General features: G+C 48.8%; 1 pseudogene; it reads right to left on the minus strand.

The window, feature by feature from the left end:
• Positions 1–5,040: 5,040 nt before the first annotated feature.
• LOC147668188 (5S ribosomal RNA) lies at positions 5,041–5,159 on the minus strand (annotated as a pseudogene).
• Positions 5,160–19,210: the final 14,051 nt, after the last annotated feature.

Below are 19,210 nucleotides of genomic sequence, written 5' to 3' on the forward strand. Positions count from 1 at the left end.
GGGAATGTAGACACGAGAGGGGCACGAGCGCAGATTTCACCTCGTGGGCGCGCACGGCGCCGTGCCCATCTCGTGCCTCATATTCCCGTGAGCAAACACACACACACAGCCACACTCACATATGCGCACATACACAGCCACATGCATACACACACTGCATACACACGCACACACACACTGCATACACACACGCACCCCCCGTCGCCGCCGCACCTACACACACACTAGCGTACCTACACACACACAGAGACCCCCCCCACACACACACCAGCGCACCTACACACACGCACACATACAGAGACCCCCCTCCCCCCGCCGCCACCATCACACACATACACACACACACAAGCGCACCCCTCTGCCCCCTACAACTAAGCCCCACTTACCGCCATTTGGTACTTCTGTAGCCGGGGCTCTCCCTCGGGCATGGGTGCCCCGCTCTCAGGCACTCCGTGGGTGCGTGCGCGGGACTTCCGAAGACGGAAGTCCCCCCCAAAGGAACTGGCTCTTCTGTACGGCACTGACGCTTTGGATACGGGAATTTCACGGTCTCGATGCTGTGGTGGTCCGTTCATTAACTTGCACCTCTGCAGCACCTTTAACATGTCCTGGACTGAAGAGCGCCAGAACAGCAGCTCTTTTCACAAGGACACGGCGATCTGCATGTGCTGCTCTGAAAGTCATCAGAAGAGGAGTGTGATTGCAGAGTGTTTAGTTTATCCTTGAATTTTAAACAGTGCGGTATAGAGAGGTGGATGTAAACCCTAATGGGCGGTGGTGTGAGATGCATTGTTCAGGGCACTACAGAGTTTTAGCATGCCTGTTTTAAATTACTAAAAATCTTCCCATATTAGAAATGTAAATTAAACATTTTTACTGGAACGTAAATTCTTGCCATCTCCACCAATTTCCTGATTTCTGACATAAAAGGCAAAGCACATGTTTTTCTTTTCTTTTTACTGAGTGGTTTAATACAGTTAAAACCTGACAAGTTCTTGTTTAACATGGAAAAACAGACGTACAGTAAATGTGACATGAGGCTCCATGGATGTGTGACACTTTCGGCAGTTCTGAATTTTAGCTGGCAATGCTTTTGCATTTTGGGAGTTTTAGTTTCCTTTTCTCATTATAAGGAATTGTAAAAATGTCATCATACAAACCTCTGATGGCAAATATCAGGGGCCGATTGAATATGTCACCTAACATATAGGCAGATGCATGTTACTAAACAGCAAACCACACAATTTGTGGGAGTCCACACACATCAAGAATATAAACAAATATCACAAGGAATCTACACTTAAATCCATGCATTAATGATTTAAAAACAATCTGCAGGACATGTACTAATTCCTTAGTGTGTCATTTATAGATAAAAGTTTCTTTAGAACTGTTAACTTATTAGGTGATTTGGAGCAAATTATATTCTAGGTTCACATCCCTGCAAGCCTCTGTTTTTTTTTTTAACAAAGTGACCATGTGACCCCAGCCTTGATGTTGCACCCGATACAATTGTTGAGAGCTGCCACTGTCCAGTACTGCATGTGTGTGAGATTTTGTGAGATGGAAATTAAAAGCAAAATGTGCGTGAGTTTGCACGTGTGAGTATGAATGTGAGAATGAAATGTGGTACCTGTGTGTGAAGCAATGTGTTTCAGAGACTATGAAATATGTGTGTAAGTGCGGAGGGGGTGATTGCGTTTAAGCGTGTGGGTGTGTGTGAAAGAGGACAAAAGCATTTAGATATTTTTTTGTGCGTATGAGGTCAACACCTCTTTTATTAATCGGGAAGACTCCAGGGTTGTCAGAAAAAACTGAATTGAGTAACAACGAGCAAAGTCTGATCTTATACATTTATGTTTTTAAAACTCTGCTCCAAAAATATGACAAGAAGACAAATTCCATAGTACCACCACTATTCTGGCTTACTTAACTACTCACAACATGCCGCATTGCAAAATATTACATTGTACAAAGTTCTTTGTGTACCCAGCAAGTTCCAGGGCATAATACCACTTTAATAACTCTGCTGATTAATAAGTTATGATCCTACATAAAGCAGCTGCATGTAAATGACAATGCATATTTTTAGAATCTTACTGTTTTTTCCTCAATCTTTTGTTCTTTAATGATGCTAAAAGAGTTCATTTGGGGAGTAATAAACACTTATTATAAAGTGCTAAATAAATAGTTATTCGTGTAATACCACATGGACAGGTAAATTTGACATCCGCACAATGCATGCACATTTATTTCATTGAAAGCTTGGAACAGTCAAACATCTAGCCCCTCCCTTGTCCCACCCTTACGCCTGCCCCAACTTCTGGTGACTGCCTGCACTTATTTATTTCCATTTGAAACACTCTCCTGTAAACGTTTTCCCAGCACAGAGGAGCTAGAAGCTAGCCTGCAGTTTCCGCTCTGTCCCCTCTAGCGTGAGCATCTTAAATTTCTCCTTGAAGACGGGGTCACAAACCCCGTATTTTGTGTGTTGTTCCGTATCTGAACAATGTTGCCCGGCCATTGGGACACATTAGTATTTCAACGGTTCACGTGCCCATCCTGTGTTGTCAAGATTAATGCAGTCTAAAAGACAGGCCCAGCTCGCTTTTCAGGCTCGTCTGACTGACTCTGAATGCCCCGGTTACTTACCGGTAATCTTCATTACTCCGAGTATAGTCTTCCTCGCCACATGACTTACATAGTGAGCTTCAGCTCCACGACAGAACCCTCCAAAGTAAAAAAAACAGCCTCCCACCCCCTCCCAACATGGCCGACCAGTCACACCTGACCTCTATAAGAGGCGGGTCGGCCCAACCAACAGCCTGAACTACCAAGCAAACAATGAAGCCGATAGCCAGACAGGGAGGGGGGGAGGGAACTCATGTGGCGAGGAAGACTATACTCGGAGTAATGAAGATTACCGGTAAGTAACCGGGGCATTACCTCCTCGTTAGTCTTCCTCGCCACATGACTTACATAGTGAGCAAATACCCAAGCCAAAAAAGGCTTCATTGACCACCATAAGAACAACACCACACGGTGATGCAGATAAACCAACACAAGGTTTATTCAGAATAATGAAAAGAAAACAGGAAGTACAGAAAACCTGAATCAAGACACAAAGAAAAAGGCCATCAAGGAGCCACAGCCCCCGCACACAGAACGGCCCCAGCGAAGTCCCCAGGGACAGAACCACCCAAGACAACGCGATAGTGTAACATGAACACGAGGGGGGACGACCACGTCGCCGCCTGACAAAACTCCTCAGTGGAGACACCCCCGAAGGAGGCCCAGGACACAGACACACACCGAGTGGGCCGACCCAGGAACCCCGCCGGTACCGCCGAACCCAGTGAAGCAAAGGAAAGGACGATAGCCTGTGCAAGCCAGCGACTCAAGGTGTAAAGAGAGGGCTTGTGGCCCGAATGAACTGGACCGAAAGTCGCGAACAGGCTATCACACCGGTAAAGGGAAGACGTGCGCTCAAGGTAAACTAAAACAGCACGCCGGACATCCAGCAAGGACAAGGAAGGATCCGAGTCGGGAGGGAAAGATGGTAAAGACACCTCCCGAGCCCGGTTCACCAGGGAAGGAACCTTGGGAAGGAAACGGGGGTCATGCCGGAGAAGCAACCTGTCCGGCAAAACCCGCAGGAAGGGAGGGGAGCGGAGGAATGACCCCAGCTCGCCCATTCGTCCAGCAGAAACCACTGCCACCAGAAAAACCACCTTGAAGGTGAGGAACCGCAAAGCCACCGAGGCCAGGGGCTCAAAGGGCGGACCCTGAAGAGCTCGTAGGACGAGAGGGAGATCCCAAGGGGGAGACAGGCAGAGCGTCCGAGGGCGATGGAGAAAACAACTCCGGAGCAAGCGAGCCACCAGGGAATCCAGCTCGTCGAAGTCCGGACGGCGGAAGGCCCGCAAGGCAGCCCACTGGGCCCTCAGGGAAGAAGGGGCCAAGCCCAAGGAAAACCCCTCAGCCAGGAAATCCCAGACCCGCAGGGGGTCCACGGAGGCGGGGTCAGCACCCTGCAGACCGCACCAACGCGAGAAAGAAGCCCAGTGCCTGGCATAGGAAGATAAGGTGGAAGACCTGCAGGTGCCCTGCAGCAAATCCACAACCCCAGAAGAACAACCCCGAGCAAGCAGCGACATCCGCTCAAGAGCCAGGCCTGCAGATGGAGCCGGCGCAACACCGACGCCGGGAGCGGGGGGCCCCTCAACGGAAAGGGTAGAACCGGGATCGGCCAGTAGGCCTGAACCGCCAGCTCGCAAAGGAGAGGGTACCAGGGGCAGCGGACCCAGCCGGGAACCACCAGAAGCACCCTGGCCCTGTCCAAGCGAATCTTGCAGAGGACCCGGGGAATCAGTGGGAACGGGGGAAATGCGTACAGTAGACCGGAAGGCCCCGCGAATGACAGGGCATCCACCCGCCATACCCCCGGACCCGGGAGGAGAAAGCAGAACTTGGGCAGGAGGGCCGAGTCCCCGTCCGCGAACAGATCCACCAGAGGCAGACCGAATCGAGACACCAGGCGTTGAAAACACCACCGGGGTCAGGGAGAGACAAGGCAACGAAGGAAAGATCCGACTCAGGCGATCCGCCTCCACATTGTCGGACCCCGGGAGATAGACAGCCCGAAGAGACAGGACCGACGACTCCGTCCAATACAACAACTCCTGAGTTAGCAACCAAAGGGAGCGAACCCTGCACCCCCCCAGATGGGAGACATAGCTCCACACAACCTGGGAGACAGTCCAGACCAAGACATGGCGACCCCTTAGAGAAGGAAAAAAAATTGACGGCAGGCCAAGAGGACTGCCACAACTCCCGATAGAACGAGGAGCAGGGTGTGGGCAGGCGAACTGGAGAGGCTAGGACACACCATATTTCTCAGGCGACCTGCTACCGATGGGCATGAAAACTGTGGCCAGGCCTGGTACCAGCCTGGGTCGGTGCACCACACAGTACACAACCCGAAATTCCAGAGTACCCTTCTAGAATACCACATAGATACCCAACGTAGCCTGGACACCTAGCCAACAGCACCTGGTATTCCCAGGCGGTCTCCCATCCAGGTACCAACCAGGCCCGACCCTGCCTAACTTCTGAGATTGGACGAGATCAGGTGCTTTCAGGGAGGTACGGCCGTAGGCTGATCAACACAGCAGAGTGCAGCCCAAAAACCTTGAGCACAAGCAAGCCACAAGCCTCAGCCTCCCAAGTAGCAAGGACAACAGGCACACGCCCCCATGCCCAACGACCTGGAACCGGCCCGGCGCCCAAGGTCGCCCCCCCAGCCGAGGAGGCAACGGAAGAGACCACCCAGGACGGGGAAACCAAGGAAGCAAGACCCCCGGGGAGGCGAGACCCCAAGAAGGCAGCAACCCGGCCCGACCCAGCACAACCCCCGAGAGCAGACGCGATCAGGTATTAGTAGGGAGGGACGGCCGCAGGCCTCACCAGCAGCCAACCCCACACCGACCGAAGCAGAGGGGAGGACCGGGCTCAGGCACACGACCCTCAAAGGAGGACAGGTCCGAGACGGGCACAGAAGGGACCACCGTACCCAGAGCAGGGAGCTGAGGGAGGGGATCCAACGGAAGCACCCGCAACTGATAGAGCAAACCACCAATCGCAGAACCGGAAAAACCCAACCGGCCCCAGACCAACCCAAGGGACATGAAAGGAAGGGGACCAGAAAAAACAGCAATGCCGTCGAGAGCCAAACCGAACACAGAAGCGCGGAATGGCAGGATACAATCACACACAACCCAAAACGGGCCGAAAACATCCTAGAAAACCTTCCAGAGCAGAAGAGGAAGGAGTAGAAGTCCGGACCCCCCGAGAAGGGGGGACCGCGAGGAAGGCCCGCATGACCAGCAAGACCGAACGCCGGCCAGCAAGTCCGAAAAAGCTGAGTCCAGGGGAGCGGGCCCCAAACGAAAGGACAGGAGACAGCCAAAATAGGCCACTCGTCAGAGAGCACACCCTCGCTGCCCGAGGACAAACACGAACCACACCCCCACAACGCCCATCACGACGGACGCAAGCAGCGGAATGGAGTTCGGAGACATGCGTAGAAAACGCATCCAAGATAACCCCGGGAACAACCACCGCCGCCGGAGGAGGGCAGCGCCAGCCAACCGAGACAAGCGAGCAACCACTATCACCCCCCCCCCACCACCTCCGACGGAGTGGGGCCATCGAGAGGGAGTCGAGGCGAGGAGGGGGCAGGGCAACCCGCCGCGCAAGGACCCCCAGAAGGGACAGTGCAGTAAAAAGGGAGACCCCGCAGACGGCGGCAGAAGAGGTCCGCCTCCTTGAGGAGACCAGAAGGCACAGCAATCCAGAAGAACAACTCACACTGGAGTCCGGCGTCACAGAACACACCAACCCGACGGTTCAGGGCGTGCCCAGGACCGATTTAAAATAATCAGTTCCGTGGGATTTTGAGCCCAAGACCCCCCGAGGCGGGGAAACGAACCCTGGTCCCGGGCTGCCACACTGCCCACATCCCCACCAGAGGAAACACGGGCCCCCAGGACGCCTGAAAGGGATTACAGAAGTGGGATCCGACCCCACGCCCACTTCGCGCACTAATAGATCGTGCAAAGCACCCTAGCAAGAGCCGCCTTCAAGTTGAAGCCAACCATTACATTTCAGAGACATGGTAAAAGAAAACCAAGCAGCCGCTCCAGGAGAGGCCCGAACACACAACATCGGCAAGGCTCAGCGCAGGAACTGCTGTAGAAGCACCTCGCGCTATCCGAATGCGCCACCGGAGCTCGCAGTCTCGAAATTAAATGCCCTCGCCGAGGATCGAACACAGGACCCTCCGTGCAAGAGACCGGCGCGCTGCCTATCCGCCTACGCAGGCTGCGCTCAAACAGCTGAGCCAGCAGGGGAAAGCTGCGCGCCCGACGAAGGCAGTCACAGGCCGCACCTGGCGGAAACCAAACCCCGCCCACCGGAGGCGGGAGGAGTCCGACCCCAGCGCGGCAAACCGCCGCGGGCCGTAGGGAAGCCAAAAATCTTGATTGCAGGCGGCCGCGACCAGCGCCGCGATACCGAGAACCAGGCCGGCAGGTGGGGAGCACCCGGACCCGGTCAGCCGAGCCCCTGAGGACAAACGAGGTAGGACCGAGCCCGCCCCTGCCCCCGCCGCCGCGCCGCCTAAAACCAGGAAGCAAAGGCACCCAGCAAGAGCCGCCCTGACCCCGAGGCTCACCACCTCGGCCGGGCCCCGTGCAAGCACAAGCAGAAGCGCCGCGCACCCGAAAAGGACAACGGCAAATCCGCTGCTCTAGGTGTGCACGTAATTCACTGCCTGAAAATTTCCCACCTTGGGAAACTTCTACAGCACTGGCAGGGATCAACCAAAGGTACATGTCATACCATAGAGCTATAGCTCTCAAAACATCATGCGAAGCCTGCGCACACCAAGCAATAGCCACAGTGCAAGCCCACGCATACAGGAAAGCAACCGGAGCCCCATACAGGAGAACCCCCAGCGCTGGACCCAAAAGCCCACATAGTGGCAAGGGCCTTTCAGTAAAGACCTGGGGAGACACGGGAATGCACAAACACCCCACATCCCCGGCCGCCCCCCCTCCCTGTAAACCCCTGGCACGCTAGAGCAGCACCTAACCGGCCCCACAGGACCGGGGGAAGGAAGAGGGGGGGGGTTTTGAGTCATAAGGCACCAGGGACCGCTAAAGCAGGATTCTCAACCCCAAAACCCATGGGCCGGCCCATCTTACCTGTACAGCGCCTCTGGAGAGAATCGCGCAGAACAAAAAAAACAGGCTGTTGGTTGGGCCGACCCGCCTCTTATAGAGGTCAGGTGTGACTGGTCGGCCATGTTGGGAGGGGGTGGGAGGCTTTTTTTTTTACTTTGGAGGGTTCTGTCGTGGAGCTGAAGCTCACTATGTAAGTCATGTGGCGAGGAAGACTAACGAGGAGGTAATGGCTGTCACATGCACGAAGCGAAGGCGGAGCCGGGCTGCAGCCTGCGGCCTGCAGTCTCCAGGGTGAGTCTGCCCTGCTTGCCCGGCCCTGCTTCCTCGACCCTGCTCCCCGGAACAGAGCTGAAGCCGCCTGGCTTTGCTTTCTGAGCGAATTAACCTTCATGTCGTTTTGAAATGGCACATTTCCCTCCCCGCTCGCCACACCCCGACCAGCCATCACACGTTTTGCCACCTATTGTGTTTATACACTCGTAGTCACACAGCTGCCTCGTTCGTCGCGCTTCCTGCACGGAAACGGTGACAGCACAGTTCCTGAGTGTGTGACACGAGCGACCTGCTCCTCAGGGGGCTGGGGCACCATGTGGAGGAAAGTGAACCGCTCTTACATGAATGACATCATAGAGAAATACAGGGTTTATTTACCCTTAACATCAGGCCGGCCTTTAGCATGGAGAGCTAGGCCCAGGCCGCCAATTTTCTGAGGGGCGCAGGGAGACTTGTGCATTAAGGTTATTGCAAGAGCTGTGCCCTTCTCCTCTTGTTCCGCCCTGTCATTGTCCCTGCCTGTTCATTTCTGTCTGATTTACCAGTTTAAAGTGGTTTTAGTCCTTCATTATCATATGGCGGGTGATGTTTTTAACTCAGCCCCCTTCCTTGCCCTCTCTTCTCCCTCTGACCCCTGCTGGCACACATCTACAAACCATCCTCAGCCTGAGCCAGCTCAGCCATCGGTGATTTAGGTGAGTTGGGAGAGGTACGGGGATGCTTGTGTTCAGTCTCAGTCCAGGCGCTCAGCCAGGTGCTGATCACTGAACACAAAAGGAACTCCCACCCCCCAATCATTTAATTAACTACCATCAGCAATGGCACCAATTTCCCTCCGCCTACTCCCGGGGCTTAACATAAAGTGATAACGCCCCTTTTGAAACCAAGTAAGCTGCAGTTTATCCAAGCCCAGTGCTTTTAGTTCCTCCTTTTTTAGGTCGAGCAGCGTCTGCTCAAGACCTATTGTTGCCCGTATTTGGGAATGTAGACACGAGAGGGGCACGAGCGCAGAATTCACCTCGTGGGCGTGCACGGCGCCGTGCCCATCTCGTGCCTCATATTCCCGTGCGCAAACACACAAACACAGCCACACTCACGCATGCGCACATACACAGCCACACGCATACACACACTGCATACACACGCACACACACACTGCATACACACACGCACCCCCCGTCGCCGCCGCACCTACACACACACTAGCGCACCTACACACACACAGAGACCCCCCCACACACACACCAGTGCACCTACACACACGCACGCACACATACAGAGACCCCCCTCCCCCCGCCGCCACCATCGCATACATACACACACACACAAGCGCACCCCCCTCCCCCCTACAACTAAGCCCCACTTACCGCCATTCGGGACTTCTGTAGCCGGGGCTCTCCCTCGGGTATGGGAGACCCGCTCTCAGGCACTCCGTGGGTGCGTGCGCGGGACTTCCGAAGACGGAAGTCCCGCCCAAAGAAACTGGCTCTTCTGTACGGCACTGACGCTTCGGATACGGGAATTTCACATCGAAAATACATTCATATCAGGAAAGAAATGTCTCGGCAGAACTCAGAAACAGTGAGTAATGTGCTCGGAGAGAAAGAAGGTTGACGGAGGACTGCCAAGGTGCGGTAGATGTATTCATGCAATGAAAGAAGTGAGTTTTGTGAATGCGTTCTGTGACATTTCACTTAAAAGTGATTTACGGGGAACTAACTCTCAGTAACAGTTTACAAAAAGATGACTGTCTTTCTGTTTTGAAGATGTGTTTACGTGGCTGGGGAGCATGTTAAATTTAGAATGAAGAAGCAGCATAAACACATTGAGTGCACGACTGGAATTATAGTTGTGAAAGAGGCTGCTTTAACCTGCGTAGGCTTCGGAAACGGGAGCGCCTGCGAGCAAGGAAGCCTGCTCTTCTCCAGTCGCCCTCTTCTTCTCTGTGAACAAAACTCACGGGCACAGAGTCCATGCACTCAGTTTTCCCCAGAAGACGTTTTGCCCCTGTCGTGCAAATGTTGTGACCCGCGGTCTGTATTCTGTAGCCACGTAGGTCTCAGTTTTTAATTCCGGACATGCTTGGTGTCTTGTTGGCCATGCCCCCTGAGTGAAAACACGAATGCTGTCGCGCCTCCTCCAGTTCAGAACATATTCCGTTTCCCGCCCCTCCATTTCATATTACACATGGTGCCCAGCCAGGTCTTCCCAATGCCCTTTTAAAGCGTAGACGCGCCCTGTCACCTTTCCTACAATTCAGTCCACGCCTGTTGGTCTGCTCCACCAATTCAAAACGTGAGCTGCCCTGTGGCTTCTTTGTAAAACGGACCTGGGGCATTTCTCCACTAGTTGAAAACATACTCGTCTGGTGCCCCCCTTAAGACCCAGTTCACACCGTACTGGTGGACTGCCCCCGCTGGGGTTAGGAAGAGGGTCGATAGAGTGGGGTCGGGGGCTGTAAAATGTTATCTATGTATGTTTTTATTGTTTTTAAGACTTTTTTCTAAATATAAATAAACCCATCCCATGTGTGTATTGCCTCCTCTGTTGGTTGCCATCAACACTCAGCACCACAACAGCATCACTCAGCACCACAACAACACTGTCCTTGCTTGCTACCAACAAGTATTGCCATAGGCAATAGGACTCTCATTAGGAAAGTGTAAGCTATTGACTTTGCGAATAACAATGCTATTAAATTATATATTTTCAAAGCCAACACATATTTAAAAAAATGTAATTTACAATACCAATAGCTCACACTTTCCTAATGCGAGATCTATTGCATTGCAAATGCTTGTTAGACGTATGCTGCAAGCTCACAAGAAGCCCTTCTTACTCTGACACGTCTATTTCATTAACCACCATTCCTTTGAGTCACAAGTGAGCTGTAAAAATTACTGAACTAACACGGACTTGCATTCTATTATGTTTTCGAGTTGCTATGTTTGGTATGCAAAGCAAAGAACGCCCAGTCTGAGATCTGTTTGTTAAACTGATTAATATGTCTGTAAAGCCTTGGAACATGCAGTGGCCAATGTTTAAAATATATGGCTCTTCACGCCCTCTGTCTCATCTAGCCTCTTTTCCCCCTCCCTCCCACCCGCCCCATCCCAATCAGCCAAACGGCCCTCACATCTGAACGCTCCATTGCTCCGTTTCTGTCAACAGGACACCAACTACACTACTTTATAGTACTGCTAATACTGTTTATACACATTTTCACAGTTCTGGCATTTCTCCCTCTGCAGTTGAAGTACAATACTTTAATGTAGTCAGGGCTTTAAGTGGGGGTGCTCTAAAAGGGGCGGGCAGACCTCTGAAAGGGGTGTGTTCTATCCAAGTATGGGTGTGGTCTAAATCAAGATAACTAGCTTGTGTGCTTAAGAAAAATCCCCTCCAATTATCCTACCTTCAGAAAACACTCTCTTTAAAGGATTTCCCTTCCTCCTACAACGCGGCTCACCTAGCATGACGTCTCCACTTCTCAGTAGTGAGCAAAATGAGCATGTGCACATCGATGTGCATGCTCTCACTGCAGTCCAATAAAAGAAAAAAGAAAACAGACTACCTTTGTGAGGCCCGAAAATAGCGCCCGATAGAGACCTGTTTTGAGGCCCCCTGAAAATAACTGCTGGTGCTTAGACTTCGCCCACTTAAAGCCCTGCATCCATCCATCCTAAGCACTGCGCCATCTAACCATCTTTCAATCCATCCATACATTCCTACCTATATACATACATACATCTGTCCCTGCACCCATCCTAAGCATCTATCAGCCCACCCGCCTATCCTAAGTACTGGTCCATTCATCCATTTATCCATCCATCAATTCATCCACCCATCCATTCATACAGCCATCAATCCATACATTCATCCAGCCAGCCATCCATCCATACATAATGGGGGCTGGGAGCACACTGCCTCACAGTCCCAGCACACTTCACCCCTTTGCATCTTGGTAAATGCAGTACACAGTTCAAACTTACTTCAAAATTAGCTGGAGTTTTTCACCAAAGTTGGTGCAGACATTGCTGTATATCTCTAGACACGTGTTTCTGGGTTAAGCCTGTCTTCAGTAGAGAGCAGCAGTTTTAGAGAGCAAAGAAAAATCATCTGGGGTTGCTAGAAATGCTGCCAAGTTTCTCTCAGATTACAGTACCACTCACAGGCACACAGGTGCATCTCCAAACCCGTCAGCTTGCTGGCTCAAGGGAGCCTTTGAAACAGAATGGGGGTTGGGAGCACACTGCCTCACAGTCCCAGCACAGTTCGCCCCTTTGCATCTAGGTAAATGCACTACACAGTTCAAACTTACTTCAAAATTAGCTGGAGTTTTTCACCAAAGTCCATCCATACATACATACATACATGTGTCCCTGAACCTATCCTAAGCATCTATCAGCCCACCGCCTATCCTAAGCACTCTGCCATCCATACGCCCATACATACATCTTTCGCAGAACCTATCCTAAGCCTCTATCAGCCCACCCGCCTATCCTAAGTACTGGTCCATACATCCATTCATCCTTCCACCCATCCATACATCGATACATTCACCCATCCATCCATCTAGCTATCCATTCATCCATCTGGCCCTCCATCCACTCGCCCTTTATTCACCTATGGGTCCTTCTTTCTGTGCACCCTCCGCCCCCGATCCTAAACACCCCGCATTATGCTCATCCACCCAACCTCTTAATGGGCCAAAAAGGCTGGTGATAACCATTGACAGGCAGATGTTTCTGATACAGAACAAGAAAGCTTTTAGTTGTTCTTTGTGGACCCTAGTTCACCACCCTTCTTTGGTGGTGTTTAAAACAAAAGTTGATCTAGCGAAATAAATGTAAACCAGCTTTTCAGTGTAAGACGCTAATTCTGAAACATAACCTTTTGTCCATTTCTATATAGGAATACTGCTTTAAATTGGCTGTGACTGACAGATACTGAATACCTGTAGTTCTTACATTTGAGAGAGTATAGCAAACAGCTAATTTGGGGTGGTGAGAACCTGCCCTTCTATACTTCCATGTGAAGCACAGTTTAGGAATATAAAGGTAATTCCAATGCCACTATCTTCATATTAAAGAGGGGGTGTGAGAACTAAGTGAGCCAGGCAAAGCGTGTGTTTTTGTAGCACTAAAACAAGACACTGTGAAAGGTCAGAGCAGGGTCATGCTCGAGTTGGCTGCCTGTGGTCGTCTCCAGAGGCGCAACAAGAGCCACATTTCGGGGGAGGGTAATTCTTCCAGCAGTAGGGCGAGTGGGGAAGCAGGGGCTCTAAAAAGGGGTGAAAAACAACAGAGCCTCATTTACAAGCAAATGGTCTTTTAAAGACCTGTGAAGTACTCGGTGCAGCTGTGTGTGTGTGCCCGGGAAGCTGCCTCAGCCCGGGGCAATGGGTGTTGCGTGCCTGGTCTTCTCTCTCCTAATCCTCCCACAAAGATGTAGCTCCTGCTCTGCAAAAAGAGAAGGGAAATCCTGGGACAAAATGGACGCCATGCCAATCATTGCTCTAACGTCCTTTTGCGTTTGAGGAATAGGTGTATGTATGGTATCCTGAATTCTGTCTTTGGTCAGGGTCCTTCCCTCCTTCGACAAGAGGGAACCTAAATAGGTAACCTCTGGTAGACAAAACTGCAACTTCTTACTTATGGACCAATTTCACAAGGTGAGTCATTAAAAGCAGGGTAGCCTCAATACAAAGTTCAGTGGTGTCGGCTACTTTCAGTAGATCATCCACATATTGTAAAAATTAAGTGCCCGGGGTTAACTGCAACGTATTAAGTTGACGTTTAGGAGCCTGACTATAAATGCTCGGACTTTCTGTATACACCTGGGGAGCGCAACAGAATTGAAATGAGCACCCCTTAATAGAGAAACCAAACAAATACCTGCTAGAGAGTGCAATGGGAATGGAAAAGAACGCATTATTGAGGTCAATTACCGAGAAAAGGCAAGCAGTGGCTGGAATCATTGTCAATAAAGTAGTAATATCTGGAACTATGGGAAACTGTGGCACTACTATTTTATTAATTTCACGCAAATCGATTACAAAGCGATAAACTTTTTCTTTACCTTCAGAAATGGAACACTTCAAAACAGGCAAGATAGGGCTATTACAAACATTGATATCAGTCTCCTCCACTACTCCTTTTACAATAAGACCCGTTATCATCTGAACTAAGGCACGTTTACCCTCCTGCAATGTTTTATACTGAGGTATCCGAACCAAAACAGCATTCTGTTTAACCTGAATATGCACCGGTTCAATCGATAATAAACCCACGTCACTATTGCCCTCTGCCCACACAGAATTCAGAACAGTGGATAATGCATGTGAGACTTCATCAATAACATACTGCATATTACGCATCGGCTTACCAAACATAACATATACACCATCCGGTGACCAATAGATGCATGCATGGAAATGTTTGAGTAAGTCGAGACCCAGCTAATTATCAGAACAATTTGTTGCAAGAAGGAACGGTGCACTAACAGTAAAAGGTCCAATGGTAAGATCCAGGGGTTTAGACACAGGACTAAGAATACTCTGCCTACTTTTCTTTTTTAAAAGTTGGCTTTTATATATTGCAATTTATTTGAATCAAATGTACCATGAAGTGTCCACTGTAAACTAGGATCTGCTTTTGTATATTTATGCCATAATGCACTAAACAGTATGGAAGAAATACCATATTTAATGTACATGTCATAATTCGGAGTGCCTCCTAAAGGCGCTGGCTGTCTTTCTTCTGAACAACTATGTTGCAACAACAACAGGCATGTTTACCAAATACTTCTTAACAAATAGCGTTAAGAGACTCTTATACCAAAACCAAAAGATGAGAAAAAATTCTCACATTACCTGTCAAAGGCATTTGGGCAAATGACTTTTACAAACAAAAATCCAAAAAGACAACCAATTTGATCCTACCTGATCGCAGTACTCCAACTCCCACCTGCTGATCCTCAGATCAATAGATCACTTTAAAAAATGGCAACCGAAAAGCCCTAGTTGAGACACACAGCTGCCACAAAATCAGATCGATAAGCTGAAAGCCACTTTGGCCCCGAGAACAAGTCTCAGTCTGCGAGGTGCCCTTAGTGTTTCTGTCCCATCGAAATGACCTCCTTCTGGTCCAGCTGTGTCCCCCAATCGAGCCCTACATTGGGTATTAAGTGTAGAAGCGAGATTCTTATCAATCTCACTGGTGCAGGGACACCCTCTTGTCTACGGGTTCAATAAATGAGGATTGATACTGGAGTGGGACAAAACACACGTTTATTATATCTCATGAGATGGCTCCATCATACAGACACTGCAAGTGCCCGAGAGGGAACAAACTAGAACGGTTGAGGGTGTCCTCTTTATACAATTTGGATATCATAGGAGTTCACTAGAAGACCCCTTAGTCCTGGTTACATCACATTTTACATAACCCTTGCTGGAGAAGCCGCAACACAGTGACATGTTGTCATTTGTGGGATGCTACCTTATTTCAAGTGTCGGAATGGTGTGTTGAGAGGACGGAGCATCGTCTTCGGGTACAACTTCTCAAATGGGAGAGCAAAGCTTGACACAGAGCTTTAGGCAGGAATCTGCGGTGTGGAAACAAAAACCTCTCTGAAATGATAGCTGTTCTGGGAGCCGGTGGGTGCCCCCTTCACACGGTACAGCCCTTCTCTGAGCAAAGGAGCCCCTGCTTCCGTTGCATGTAGACTTCTGCCCTCGTTCGCGTGTCAGGATTTTATTTTATTTTAATTTTTTGTGCTTTTTTTATAAACTTTTTTTATTAAAATTATTAATACAACAGTACAGATCTGCGTGTGTTATTTGTACAATCACAATGTTATTTCTATACAGTTACTCGTTAAACATTTCTGCCTTGGTACATATTTAATTCCACAACTTTACATGTCTTCACCCGAGTCACTATCATCTTCTGGGGGGGAACAGATGTTCCCTCTGTGCATGTTCCACTTTCCCCATGCCCTAGCCCATTTGCGGGGGGATTTGCTATTTATAAATGTGGCCTTATCAGCTACCATGGCCATATCCATGTCTCTACTCCTCTGAGTTATTGTTAGTACTGTCCCCACTCCCCATTTTTGCACTATGTTCCGTTTAGCTATTGTCATGCCAGTCGTAGCCCATAGGCGTTCGGCGTGGGTAAGATCTGTCAGACCCCATACATTAAGCATACAAAACTGAGGCTCAAGTGGGACCTGTTTCTCGGTGACGTCTGCTATTGCTCTTACCACTTCCTCCCTGTATGGCGCAAGTTTGGGACATTCCCATAAGGTGTGATAATAGGTACCTATGTCCCTGCAGAGACGCAGGAAGCTTGGGTCAGGGGCCCTTCCTATCCTGTGTAATACCGTCCGTGTGTAATAGGTCCTGTGTAGTATTTTAAACTGCACCAGTCGCAGTCTGGAGGAGATTGCCACTTCTTTTGGCGAGACTAGCACCTCTCGCCAGTCAGAGTCCTCCATATCTCCCACTTCGGAGTGCCAAAGTTCCCTGAGTCGGGCGAGTGGGTCCGGTCAGTTGTTAATGATTTTTTTATAAGTCAATGAAGTTGCTTTTTTGTGGAGATAGTTGGTAAGTAATCGGTCCTGTAAGGGGGAGGATTCAGAAAGCGTCTCCGGTGTGGGGAGGGCTGTTTCAATCGCATGTTTAATTTGCAAGTATCTGAACCATTCGCCTGGAGCCATTGAGTACTGTTCTTGCAGATGAGTAAAGCTGACGACTATCCTTTTATGCCAAAGATCCCCCAGTCGAGATATGCCAATCAAATATCACTTTTGAAACCCTTTACTATTGCCTAGTGTTCCAAGTTTGTGTGTGTCCCTTAAGGGTGTGGGTTCCGTAAGTTTGTCAGTCCAACTCAAGTGTCTGTTCACTGTGTGCCAGATGCGGCTGTGTGTGATCTGGGCCTATAAGGTTATGGGATTTCTGAGTGTTGTAAAGCGCTCTATTGACACAATTTTTCCCTAGAGTCATTCTGTTGAGGTGGTAGGCTGGGTCTGTGTCCGGCACATGAAGCCATTGATTAATAACCGTAAGGTCCGAAGCCCAGTAGTACACTTTAATATCAGGGAGGGCTATCCCGCCATCATACAAGCTCCTCACCAATTTAGTCGCTGCCACTCTTGCCGGTTTGCTGTCCCACAGAAGAGCCGCCACCTCTGAGTTAACTGCTCTAAAATATGAGTCAGGGACTGGATAGGGAGTATTATGCAGGGCATATAAAAATCTGGGCAGGGCCAGCATTTTAAAAAGAGCCGCTCTACCTAGCAGGGTGAGTGGAAGTGCCTTCCAATGCCGAATATCCTGTTTCAGTTGTTGCACAGGGGCTTGTAAATTGAGTGTTAGGAATGTGTCGCTGTCGGAGGTTATGTATATACCAAGATACTTAAAACTGTCTGTGACTATTTGGACCTTGAAGCCTCTTGGGAGACGTCGGGGTAGTCCATGTAATATGTATAGCAATAACTTATCCAAATTGATAGTATATCCTAACTGGAAATCACCATGTTATCGCGAGATTTTACCTTTAGTTCACGAAATGACACTTGCGGAGATTCCTGTTTAATGCGGTAATCCTTACGAGTTCTATTCGGGTCTTTAAAAGCAGATCTCACTTGCACCGTTCTGAAAAAGGCTTAAAGAGAATATATCGTATGTCAGGAATCTTCGACATGACGAAGGTTGCTGTGTGCTACCGCCAAACAGAGAATTATTACCTGCAAATAAGAGTCAGACATTCGAAGGGAACACTCGAGGACTTCTAGCTACATACGCCGGATAAGGCAAGTCAGGGAAAAAGTCTGTGCTTCTGCTGACCTAAAATAAGACAATTATCTAATGTTACATTGTAGCTGTAATGATATTGGCCAGGTTTACATCTGACTATAAGCTGCAGATTTTACCTGATAACGAGGCCGTTTGAGTGTGTTGTACGATCAAGACTTTTACATTGCTTTGTCAGAGATGATACGGCAAGGTTCCACATACATATGCGTGTTCTTTAATCTGCTAAAAAAATAATTATAATAGGATTTTATAGAAATCGCCTTTAAAGACTAAATGTTTTTTAGAGGATGTATAGTTCGTTCATAGCGCACATACCTCCGCAGAGCTGAGTGTTGAGGATGTATCTGGCGTCTGGTAGCTCGTCCGTGTAGAAAGGTTCGTATAATCGAACCGGATTCGTTTACATATGCGTGTGACCTCCCAAATGGCTAGCAGGTGTGGGAACTCCCTCTCTTAAAGGGAAAGGTGATCGTACACCACGGATATATTTTTTTATAAAGTCAAGTCATAAATGTCAGCGGCAATTGCACCAATGATTATCATCCTTTTCTCAGATATTATCGACAATAAGCAAATAGGGATTAAAACCACAAATATTTATAGTTGCTACTATATAGACCTAAATTATACAATGGATACAACAAAGGTAGATCAAGCTAGACAAAAGTGACAGAGGTGTCATTGCGATCTACTTCTAAAGGTAGAATTTACATGATTGCATTTTCCCACGGGAGTTCATTATTTAACCCCTGAGTAAAAGTACCAAGGGTAAATATCCAATAGACTTCTTTCTTTTTTCTGATCTTTTCTCCTCCTTTGTCATTTGGAATGCAGATTTTTTCCAAAATCCGCCATTTTGCATCTGAGGGGGAATGTTTGTATTCCACGAAGTGAACGCACATATGCATAGAATTCTAGGAGTGTTACCCCAAGACATAAAATAAATTGATAAATAGGCATGACAAGGTCTAATAAGGTCTATTAAGAAAAAAGGATGCTGTTATCCCTAATCTTAAACATAAAATATATTAATTGTTTTTTTCTGTATCTTATGTTTTATTCTATGTAGCAATAAAGACGAAACTCCTTCTCTATGAATCTGAACTTTTAATTCCTGAATAATCATTTCTCAAGTGTAAGGTAAGAGTTTTAGCTCCCGATAGTATACAGTACGAGTAAGTTAGGTCTAATGTACCTTTTGTTTATAACTGAAAAATAAGATTCCAACATGACTAAAAACAATCATTAGAGGGTGCTACCCAAGGATACAAGTGGTGACATCCTTAGGAAGTGCAAGGTTGATTTATAAGAAATTAGGAATTTGATCCAAAATTTAGCTAGGAGAATAGCACCAGTAACCTTTTAACTT

Source organism: Lissotriton vulgaris, unplaced genomic scaffold, assembly GCF_964263255.1.
Source record: "Lissotriton vulgaris unplaced genomic scaffold, aLisVul1.2 SCAFFOLD_1181, whole genome shotgun sequence".
Taxonomy (NCBI): Eukaryota; Metazoa; Chordata; class Amphibia; order Caudata; family Salamandridae; genus Lissotriton; species Lissotriton vulgaris.